The sequence below is a fragment of the Symphalangus syndactylus genome, chromosome 12 (genome assembly GCF_028878055.3).
Source record: "Symphalangus syndactylus isolate Jambi chromosome 12, NHGRI_mSymSyn1-v2.1_pri, whole genome shotgun sequence".
Taxonomy (NCBI): Eukaryota; Metazoa; Chordata; class Mammalia; order Primates; family Hylobatidae; genus Symphalangus; species Symphalangus syndactylus.
Window position 1 is genome coordinate 142,342,458 of NC_072441.2, and position 10,196 is coordinate 142,352,653.

Genomic DNA, 10,196 nt, shown 5'->3' on the forward strand with positions numbered 1-10,196 from the left:
AATCCCTCATCTTAAAGAAAGGGGGTGAAATAAGAAAAATAAATAATTATGGAGTTGTGAAAATTAAATGAGTTAATGCATGTAAAGCCCACACATGTAAAATCCATTTTAGAAAATCTAGAAATTGCAGAAAAATAGGAAACCAGAAATCATCCAACCTTAGTAATTTAACGGACAGTGGCTAATCCCAATGGTGCTTTTGTACAAATTAGAAAAACTGGCCCTTCCTCAAGATACTTGACTGCTATCAGCCAGAAAGCTGTCTTGGGGGGGGGGCACTATTTATTAATTACGCTGGGATATCAAACATAAACTAAGACTGTCTTAAGCAAAACAAGACCTTGCCTATGGATGACAATGTAGGATGTTTTTGATTTAATGCTATTACTAATCATGTGGAGATGAACAAATTTATACATAAAATTTTTTCTGTATTTAGAATTTAGGCTAGATTCCAGCACCTGGCAGGCACACAGAGGGTATTTGTTAAATAAATGAATGAATGAAAGCAGGGAGGATGTAGAGAGGGAGGGAGAAGGGGAGGGAAAAGGAGAGAGAGAGGGAGAAAATGAATTTGCCAAATTATTTTTCAAAAGAATTATATCAGTAGTGGCTGTTTAAATTTGTGTTAACTTAGATGAAAAATGGTCTCTCATTTTTATTTCCAGTTCTGTAATTATCATCAGAGGATGAATATTTTCCATGTGTTAGTTCATTTATTTTGGCTATTAATTGGGATCTTGATTATTTTTCTTACAAAATTGTACACATCCTTTACATAGGAAAGATATTAACCACTTATTATAATTTTTTCTTGCAATTATTTTTTCAATTTAACTTTTAATTTTTATTATCGTCTTGGTTTTTAACCTGGTGGTTTCTAATCTTCATGCAGGGAAATTTACTGATATTTTGTTTTGCGAATTATTCTATAAGAGTAAATCTTAAAAATTGCCCTTCCTGCAAAGATCTGATATTCACTTTTATTTTCTTCTCATTCTTTCTGGGTTTGTTTAAAAAATATGCATATTTCTTTTATCCATCTGGAATCAGTTTGATTATATATATATATATATAGCAAATTAAATACTCAATACCATTTGTTGAATATTTCTTTCCTTTCTCATTAATTTCTGAAGTACATTTATGGTAAAAATTTATACCTACCTCTGAGCTATCTTCCTCCATTTGATGATTCTTTAAGCTCCATTTTTTTTTACCTTTAAAATCAGTTCAAGTGGTAAACTTAGGGGCAGTTGAAAATAAATGCCTTCAAGACTAAAGTAACTGTGTGGAAAAAACCTGGAAAGACATTTAGTTCAGTGTGGGGGTGACAGGTGATGAAAATGGGGTCGTTCATCATGACTAAGGAAGACCTCTCCCCATCCCCCAACACAATAAAGAAATAAATTAGATGGAGAAATCATTAAATAAAGGTACTACAAACAGAGCACGTTTTCCCTAAATAAAGGAAGGCAGTAACAGAGGAAGACACTGCAGTTAATCCAATGTTTCTCTTATTAAGAGAGGCAATCTAGATACTGATTAGATCTACTGGAAAATTTACCCAGGTATTGAAATCAACCCTTCCAAAAGGTTCTTTGCTTGGAGGCTCACTAACAATAGAGTAATGGAGTGTATGCCGCTAGCTGCTTTCCAAGGAGATGGAGGAAGTGGCACGGCCACTGAGACACCTAGTGGTGAGGGTTTTACTGCACGGTTAGAGTTTGCCAGTTGGGCTCATCTAAGAGCCACTTCCTTGGGGGAGGCGGTGTGCATTTGAGGAGCTGAGATGTCCTTCTTTTAGCTCTCCTTTTCTGCCCCCAACAAAATAATTTGAGCTCTCTATTGTGTGCATGAAGCCTCAGAGACAAGCACTGATAGATCTGAAAACTGAATAGCCTCTTCAAAGTTGGAAGAGAGAACTACTAAGCTAAATTAACACCTGCTGACCAACACGGTTTCTCAAGCCCTGGGGGACAGCTGAAGATGTAAATTTAGTCAATTGAATTAATACTCATTACAGAGCAGCAGCGTGTCACATCAAGCGTATTATTTCCATCCCCTACCCTTCTAGGCCTTATAAATACTCAAACAAGAGGATAATTATAATTTTCATTTTATTGTAATTATAGTGTTTGAACTGTAAGTTCACCCACATTCAGAGTATTACAAGGTAAAGATTGTTCTACATATTATTCAGGCATGATAATTTACCACAGATGTGAACTACAGAGTTGTGTTTAATATCTGAAATTAGTCATTTATGTTGAGGACATTCTTCAATGGTTCAGAAAAGGAAAGCTTAATGGGCTCATTCGCTTATTCATTTGTTCAAATATAGGGTATCACAGCACTAGGCCCTGAGGAATTGGTGCTCAAAAGAGAATCTCAATCATTGTCCTCATGATCTTACAGGCTAAAGTGTACAATTTTGCAAGTCTCTATAATAAAGTGGGATGAACACCATAAGAGTGAAAGCACAGGATGCTAATGAAATGGAGCAACTTGGTCCTCGGGGTCACAGAAGGCCTCCAGAGAAGGGCAAGTGTAAGTCAAGTCCTGAAAGATGGATGAGAGCTAACCATAAAGGAGGGAGACGGTGACCAGGAAGATATTATTTCAGGTGAGAACATGAGAAGGTAAAAGAACTAAAGGCAGTCAGTGTGACCGCAGCAAAGAATTCAGGAGTCAGGGATGAGGCTGGGGAGGAATGCAATGGCCAGGGAATGGAGGGACATCATAGGAGTTAAGGAGGTTGTTTTTTCTTCTAAGGGCAATAGGAAGACAATAAGGAGTTTAAAAGAGGGGAACTGAAGCATCAGATATGCCTTTAAAAATGATAATTTGCTTGCTGCCTGGAAAATAGGAAGGAGGAAGGCAATTGGGATGATCAGTCAGAAAGCTCTTGCAGAAGTCTAGGTGAGAAGTCATGTTACATTGTTAGTTTCCATTGTGTATCCTGGATGTAACAAAACAATGTTAGCTTGGCTGGGCATAGTGACCTGTGCCTGTAGACTCAGGAGGCTGAGGTGGGAGGATCACTTGAGCACAGAAGTTCGAGACCAGCCTGGGCAACATAATGAGACTCCACCTCTCAAGAAATAAAAAAGAGAGAGAAAGAATAATGTTACCTTGGATTACAGTAATGGTGGTTTTTTAATCTGAAAGATGAGAAAATAATACTATAAATCTCAGAGTTATAATAAGAATTCAATATTAAGGCTGAGAACAGTGGCTCACGGCTATCATCCCAGCACTTTGGGAGGCCAAGGCGGGTGGATCACCTGACGTCAGGAGTTCGAGACCAGCCTGGCCAACATGATGAAACCCTGTCTCTACTAAAAATACTAAACCCTGTCTCTACTAAAAATTAGGTGGGCCTGGTGGTAGGTACCTGTAGTACCAGGTACTTGGGAGGCTGAGGCAGGAGAATCGCTTGAACCCAGGAGGCGGAGGTTGCAGTAAGCCAAGATTGCACCACTGCACTCCAGCCTGGGCAACAGAGCAAGACTCCATCTCAACAAAATAAAACAAAACAAAACAATACCAAAACTGAAAACACAATTCAATATTAAGTATTTACTACATTGTATGGCATAAACTAAATGATCAGTTGATTTTGGCTATTTTGATACTGGCTATTATTTGAAGTAGATATTATAGTATTAAATAATTACTCTTTTGGTACACATACCAAACTTTTAACTTTTATTTAGAGACAGAATCTTGCTCTGTCACCCAGGATAGAGTTTAGTGGCACCATCACAACTCACTGCAACCTCCAACTCCTGGGTCCTGGCTTCAGGAGATCCTTCCACTTCAGTCTCCCAAGTAGCTAGGACTACAGGCACCTGCCACCACGCCCAGATAACTTTTCTTCTTATTATTTTTTTAGATATGGGGTCTTGCTATGTTGCCCAGGCTGGTCTCAAACTCCTGGCCTGAAGTGGTCCTCCTGTCTCAGCCTTTTGAATAGCTGGGATTACAGGCTCAAACCAGTGCACCTGGCTTTAACTGAGCACTTAGAAAGTACTTCACATGATCCTTACAATGTCCCCAAAAAGCAAGTGTGTCAGAAAAGTGAAAGATCTTGGGACAAGACCCTGCTCAGATGGAAACAGTCTGTTCTTCACCATTACACTTTTATTTATTCATTCACTCAACAAATGTTTATTTCTGTGCTAGTGTCTGTTTTAGGTGCCAGTGATACAGCCTTAAAGAACTCAGAGTTTCAGTCCAACAGAGGAGACAGACAATGGACAAATGAAGAAATAGGCTGCGTGCGGTGGCTCATGCCTGTGATTCCAACACTTTGGGAGGCCGAGGCTGGCAGGTCACTTAAGGTCAGGAGTTTGAGATCAGCCTGGCCAACACGGTGAAATCCCATTTCCACTAAAAATACAAAAGTTAGCTGGCTGTGTGAGCCAAGATCGTGCCACTGCACTCCAGCCTGGGTGACGCAGTGAGAATCTGTCTCAAAAAAAAAAGAAAAAAGAAAGAGAAAAAAGAAATAAACAAGAAAATACAAATTGTGAAGACAGCTATAATGTATATTACATACAGGATGCTGTAACAGAGAGGAGAAGCCTACTTTGGATGTGATGATGAGCACAGAAGACTTCCTTGAAGTGATTTTCAAGCTGAGATAGAAGGATGAAGAGATCATTCCACAAAGCAGGGAAGGAAAAAAAGAAAAGATTAAGAAGAGATATCTGTGCAAAGAGCTGGGGCAGGGCGAGTGGGGAGAACACTACAGGCTGAGTAAAGAGCAAGTGCAAATGCCCTGAGGCAAAACATACAGGTAAAGTAACTTGATAAATCTTAAGAATAGCTAGGGCCGGTGGCTCACGCCTGTAATCCCAGCACTTTGGGAGGCCGAGGCAGGCGGATCACGAGGTCAGGAGATCAAGACCATCCTGGCTAACGCGGTGAAATCCTGTCTCTAGTAAAAATACAAAAAAATTAGCCGGGCGTGGTGGTGGGTGCCTGTAGTCCCAGCTACTCATGAGCCTGGGGCAGGAGAATGGCGTGAACCTGGGAGGCAGAGCTTGCACGAGGTCATGCCACTGCACTCCAGCCTGGGCGACAGAGAGAGACTCTGTCTCAGAAAAAAAAAAAAAAAAAGAATAGCTAGGGCTTAGTGCAAATGCAGTAGGGAACCAGGGAGATAAGACTGGGAAGGCAGGCAGGTCAGGACTTGTAGACCTTGCTAAGGTATTTGGATTTTATTCTAACAACAATGGGAAGCCATTGAGGGCCTTTAAATAGGGGAAACAAACGACATTATTTGATTTTTTTTTTTTTTTTGAGTGAGCTGAGATCACTCCATTGCACTCTAGCCTAGGTGACAGAGTGAGACTCCATCTCTCTGTCTCTTCTTATTTAAGAAAAAGTAAATAAATAAATAAATAACACTCTAGCTGCCATGTGAAGAATGGATCAGAAGACTGAAATATTAGTGGTTACAGGACTTTCCGTGAGACATAGAGATGGAGACGATCAGGATGCAGTGGTAGAGGGGGAGGATTCAAGATATACTTTGGAGGTAGAACCAGTCTTTAGATTTTTTTTTTTTTTTTGAGACGGAGTCTCGCTCTCTCCCCCAGGCTGGAGTGCAGTGGCGCGATCTCGGCTCACTGCAAGCTCCGCCTCCCGGGTTCACGCCATTCTCCTGCCTCAGCCTCCCGAGTAGCTGGGACTACAGGCACCCGCCACCACGCCCGGCTAATTTTTTGTATTTTTTTAGTAGAGACGGGGTTTCACCGTGTTAGCCAGGATGGTCTCGATCTCCTGACCTTGTGATCCGCCCGCCTCGGCCTCCCAAAGTGCTGGGATTACAGGCTTGAGCCACCACAATCTTTAGATTTTTATAAAGAGGACCAATTCTACGTTTTTGTTTTGAACAACCAGGTGGTACTATTTACTATGCTGGGAGAGTTTGGGGGAAGGAATAGGTTCAGTTGATAAAATCAACAGCTCCAAGTTGGACATATTAAATCTGATATATCGGTCAGACGTAGTGGCTCATGCCTGTAATGCCAACACTTTGGGAGGGTGAGGTGGGAGGATCACTTGAGGTCAGGAATTTGAGACCAGGAGCTCAATTACAGGCTCAAACCAGTGCACCTAGCTTTACTGAGCACTCAGAAAGTACTAAACACTTCACACAATCCTTACAATGTCCCCAAAAAGCAAGTGTGTCAGAAAAGTGAAAGATCTTGGAACAGTACCCTGCTCAGATGGAAACAGCCTGTTCTTCACCATTATGCTTTTATTTATTCATTCACTCAACAAATGTTTATTATCTCTGTGCTAGTGTCTGTTGTAGGTGCCAGTGATACATACAGCCTTAACTCAGAGTTTCAGTCCAACAGAGGAGACAGACAATAGACAAGTGAAGAAATAGGCTGCATGATGTGGCTCATGCCTGCAATTCCAGCACTTTGGGAGGCTGTTCGAGGTCAGGAGTTTGACACCAGCCTAGCCAACATGGCAAAAACCCGTCTCTATTAAAAAAAAAAAAATCAGCCAGGCATGGTGGCACGTGCCTGTAGTCCCAGCTACTCGGGAGGCTGAGGCAGGAGAATCGCTTGAACCCGCGAGGTGGAGGTTTCAGTGAGCGGAGATCACGCCACTGCATTCCAGCCTGGGCGACAGGGCGAGACTCCATCTCAAAAAAAAAAAAAAAAAAAAAAAAAAATCTGATGTATCAACCAAGTCTTCTCCAGGTGGCTATGTCTAATAAACAGCTGGATATCTCACAACTGAGTCCTTTTTTTATTTTTTTTGAGACGGAGTCTCGCTCTGTCGCCCAGGCTGGAGTGCAGTGGCGCGATTTCGGCTCTGCAAGCTCCGCCTCCCGGGTTCACGTCATTCTTCTGCCTCAGCCTCCCAAGTAGCTGGGACTACAGGCGCCCGACACCACGCCCGGCTAATTTTTTGTATTTTTAGTAGAGACGAGGTTTCATCCTGTTAGCCAGAATGGTCTTGATCTCCTGACCTCGTGATCTGCCTGCCTTGGCCTCCCAAAGTGTTGGGATTACAGGCGTGAGCCACTGCACCCGGCGAGAACTGAGTCCTAAAATATTTCAATGTTTGGAGGTCCTACAAGGAAGAAATGGAATGATCAGTGAGGCAGGAAGAGAAAAATCCTGAGTGTGGTGTCACAGAATGCCAGTGAGCAAAAGTGCTTCAAAAAAGACAGGTTACTATATATGTTGAATGTTGCTAACAGGTAAAAAAAGATGACTATAGGTAAGTGCTTACTGGATTTGGCAACATGGAAATCACTGGTATCCTCCACAACAGTTTAGGAGGAGTAGTGTGGACAGACTGGGGTGGATTGAAGAGGAAAGAGAAGTGAGGAAATGGAGACCGTGAGTGTAGACAACTTGTTTTAAAAGTGTTGTTACAAACATGGCCAGGTGCAGCGGCTCACACCCATAATCCCAGCACTTCAGGAGGCTGAGGCGGGTGGATCACTTGAGGCCAGGAGTTTCAGACCAGCCAGGCCAACATAGCAAAACTCTGTCTCTGTTAAAAATACAAAAAAAATTAGCTGGGTATGGTGGCATATGCCTGTAATCCCAGCTACTCAGGAGGCTGAGGTAGGAGAATCGCTTGAACCCAAAAGGCAGAAGTTGCAGTGAGCCAAGATCGGCCACCACACTCCAGCCTGGGGTATAGAGCAAGGCTCTGTCTCAAAAAAAAAAAAAAAAAAAAAAAAAAAAGCCCAGGCGTGGTGGCTCATGCTTGTAATCCCAGCACTTTGGGAGGCTGAGGCAGGCGGATCATGAGGTCAGGAGTTTGAGACCAGCCTGGCCAATACGGTGAAACCCTATTTCTACTAAAAATACAAAAATTAGCTGGGCATGGTGGAGCGTGCCTGTAGTCTCATCTACTCAGGAGGCTGAGGCAGGAGAATCACTTGAACCTGGGAGGCGGAGGATGCAGTGAGGTGAGCTCATGCCACTGCACTTCAGCCTGGGCGACAGAGTGAGACTCCGTCTCAAAAAAAAAAAAAAAAAAGTTTTGTTACAAAGAGGAGCAAAGATGAGATAGGATAAAAGAAATAGCATGGTAATGATTCAATAGAAGTAATTGATAGAGTAAGGAAAAATTCTGGTGAAGGCTTGTGGAGATGGGATCCATAGCACAAGAAGAGGATTTGCTTTTTTTTTTTTTTTTTAATAGTGCCAGTCAAGTGGGAATGGAGAAGGAACAAATATATCTGTAACTAGTTGTGATCAATTAGTTGTAAACACCGCTGCACTCAGACCAGCCATGGGTTTGCCCTTTGATAGGGGCAAAGACACATTTTTCGTGGTATCAGGGACAAAGATTAAAAAAGACAAGGCAAATTTAAGTAGGCTCATGGCTTTTTCAGTTGGGTGAGAAAGTTCCTCTCCGATGACTGTTATATTCTCAAAGAAATATGAAGAGAGGGGCAGGGCATGGTGGCTCACATCCATAATGCTAGCACTTTGGGAGGCTGAGGCGGGTGGATCATCTGAGGTCAGGAGTTCAAGAGCAGCCTGGCCAATATGGTGAAACCCTGCCTCTACTAAAAATAAAAAAATTAGCTGGGCGTGATGGCACGTGCCTGTAGTTCCACCTACTCGGGAGGCTGAGGCAGCAGAATAGCTTGAACCTGGGAGGCGGAGGTTGCAGTGAGCCCAGATTGCACCACTGCACTGCAGCACCTGGGTGACAGAGCAAGACTCCGTCTCAAAAAAAATAATAATAATAATAAAAGGAATCATGAGGTTACTAAGCTATGTGAGCCAGAAAGAAAAGTGATGATCAGTAAGAGGAATGCTTGAACTAAAGATTTCAGAGATAGTGCAGTTACTGGTAATAGCAAACAGGGGTGAGTGTGATGAGGGGAGGATGGGAGACTGGATGGTGATACAGGCTAGAAGAAAATACTAATGGAGGAGGTAAGGAACTGAGCATTAGGGTGTTGGGTGGGTCATCTACCTGGATCTTTTTTTTCGTTTTTATGAGATGGAGTCTCACTCTGTGCCCAGGCTGGAGTGCAATGGTGTGATCTCGGCTCACTGCAATCTCCGTCTCCTGGGTTCAAGCGATTCTCCTGCCTCAGCCTCTCGAGTAGCTAGGATTACAGGTGCATGCCACCACGCCCCACTAATTTTTGTATCTTTACTAGAGAGGGAGTTTTGCCATGTTGGCCAGGCTGGTCTCGAACTCCTGACCTCAAGTGACCCTCCCACCTCAGCCTCCCAAAGTGTTGGGATTACAGCCGTAAGCCACCGCACCCAGTCCCGCCTGGATCTTGAATGAAGAGAGTTAGAGGCAGAAAAGAAGATAATAAGCTATGAGCTAATGTTGAGGGAGGAATGATTCCCCCAAAGGTCTGTGGACCTCAAAGAAACTGGAGATTGTGAAATACAGGCTGGGTGTGGTCGCTCACTCCCGTAATCCCAGCACTTTTGGAGGCCTAGGTGGGTGGATCACTTGAGGTCAGGAGTTCGAGACCAGCCTGGCCAACATGGCAAAACCCTGTCTCTACTAAAAATACAAAAATTGGCTGGGTGTGGTGGTGCGCGCCTGTGGTCCCAGCTACTGGGAAGGCTGAGGCAGGAGAATCACTTGAACCTGGGAGGCAGAGGTTGCGGTGAGCTGAGATAGTGCCACTGCTCTCCAGCCTGGGCAACAGAGCGAGACTCTGTGTCAAAAAAATAAAAGAAAATAAAAGAAAAATAATTGATGCATCTGACTGGTTAATACCCTATAGACATTGTAACATTGTAATTTTTTTTTTTTTTTTGAGGCAGAGTGGCACTTGTCTCCCAGGCTGGAGTGCAATAGCGCGATCTCGGCTCACTGCAACCTCCGCCTCCTGGGCTCAAGCAATTCTCCTGCCTCAGCCTCCCAGGTGGCTGGGATTATAGGTGTGCACTATCAAGCTCAGCAAAAAAAAAATTTTTTTTTTTTTTGAGACTGAGTCTTGCTCTGTTGCCCAGGCTGGAGTGCAGTGGCACAATCTCGGCTCACTGCAACCTCTGCCTCCCGGGTTCAAGCAATTCTCCTGCCTCAGCCTCCCGAGTAGCTGGGACTACAGGCGCGCACCACCGCACCCAGCTAATTTTTGTATTTTTACTGGAGACGGGGGTTTCACCATATTGGCCAGGCTGGTCTCGAATTCCTGACCTCGTGATCTACCCGCCTTG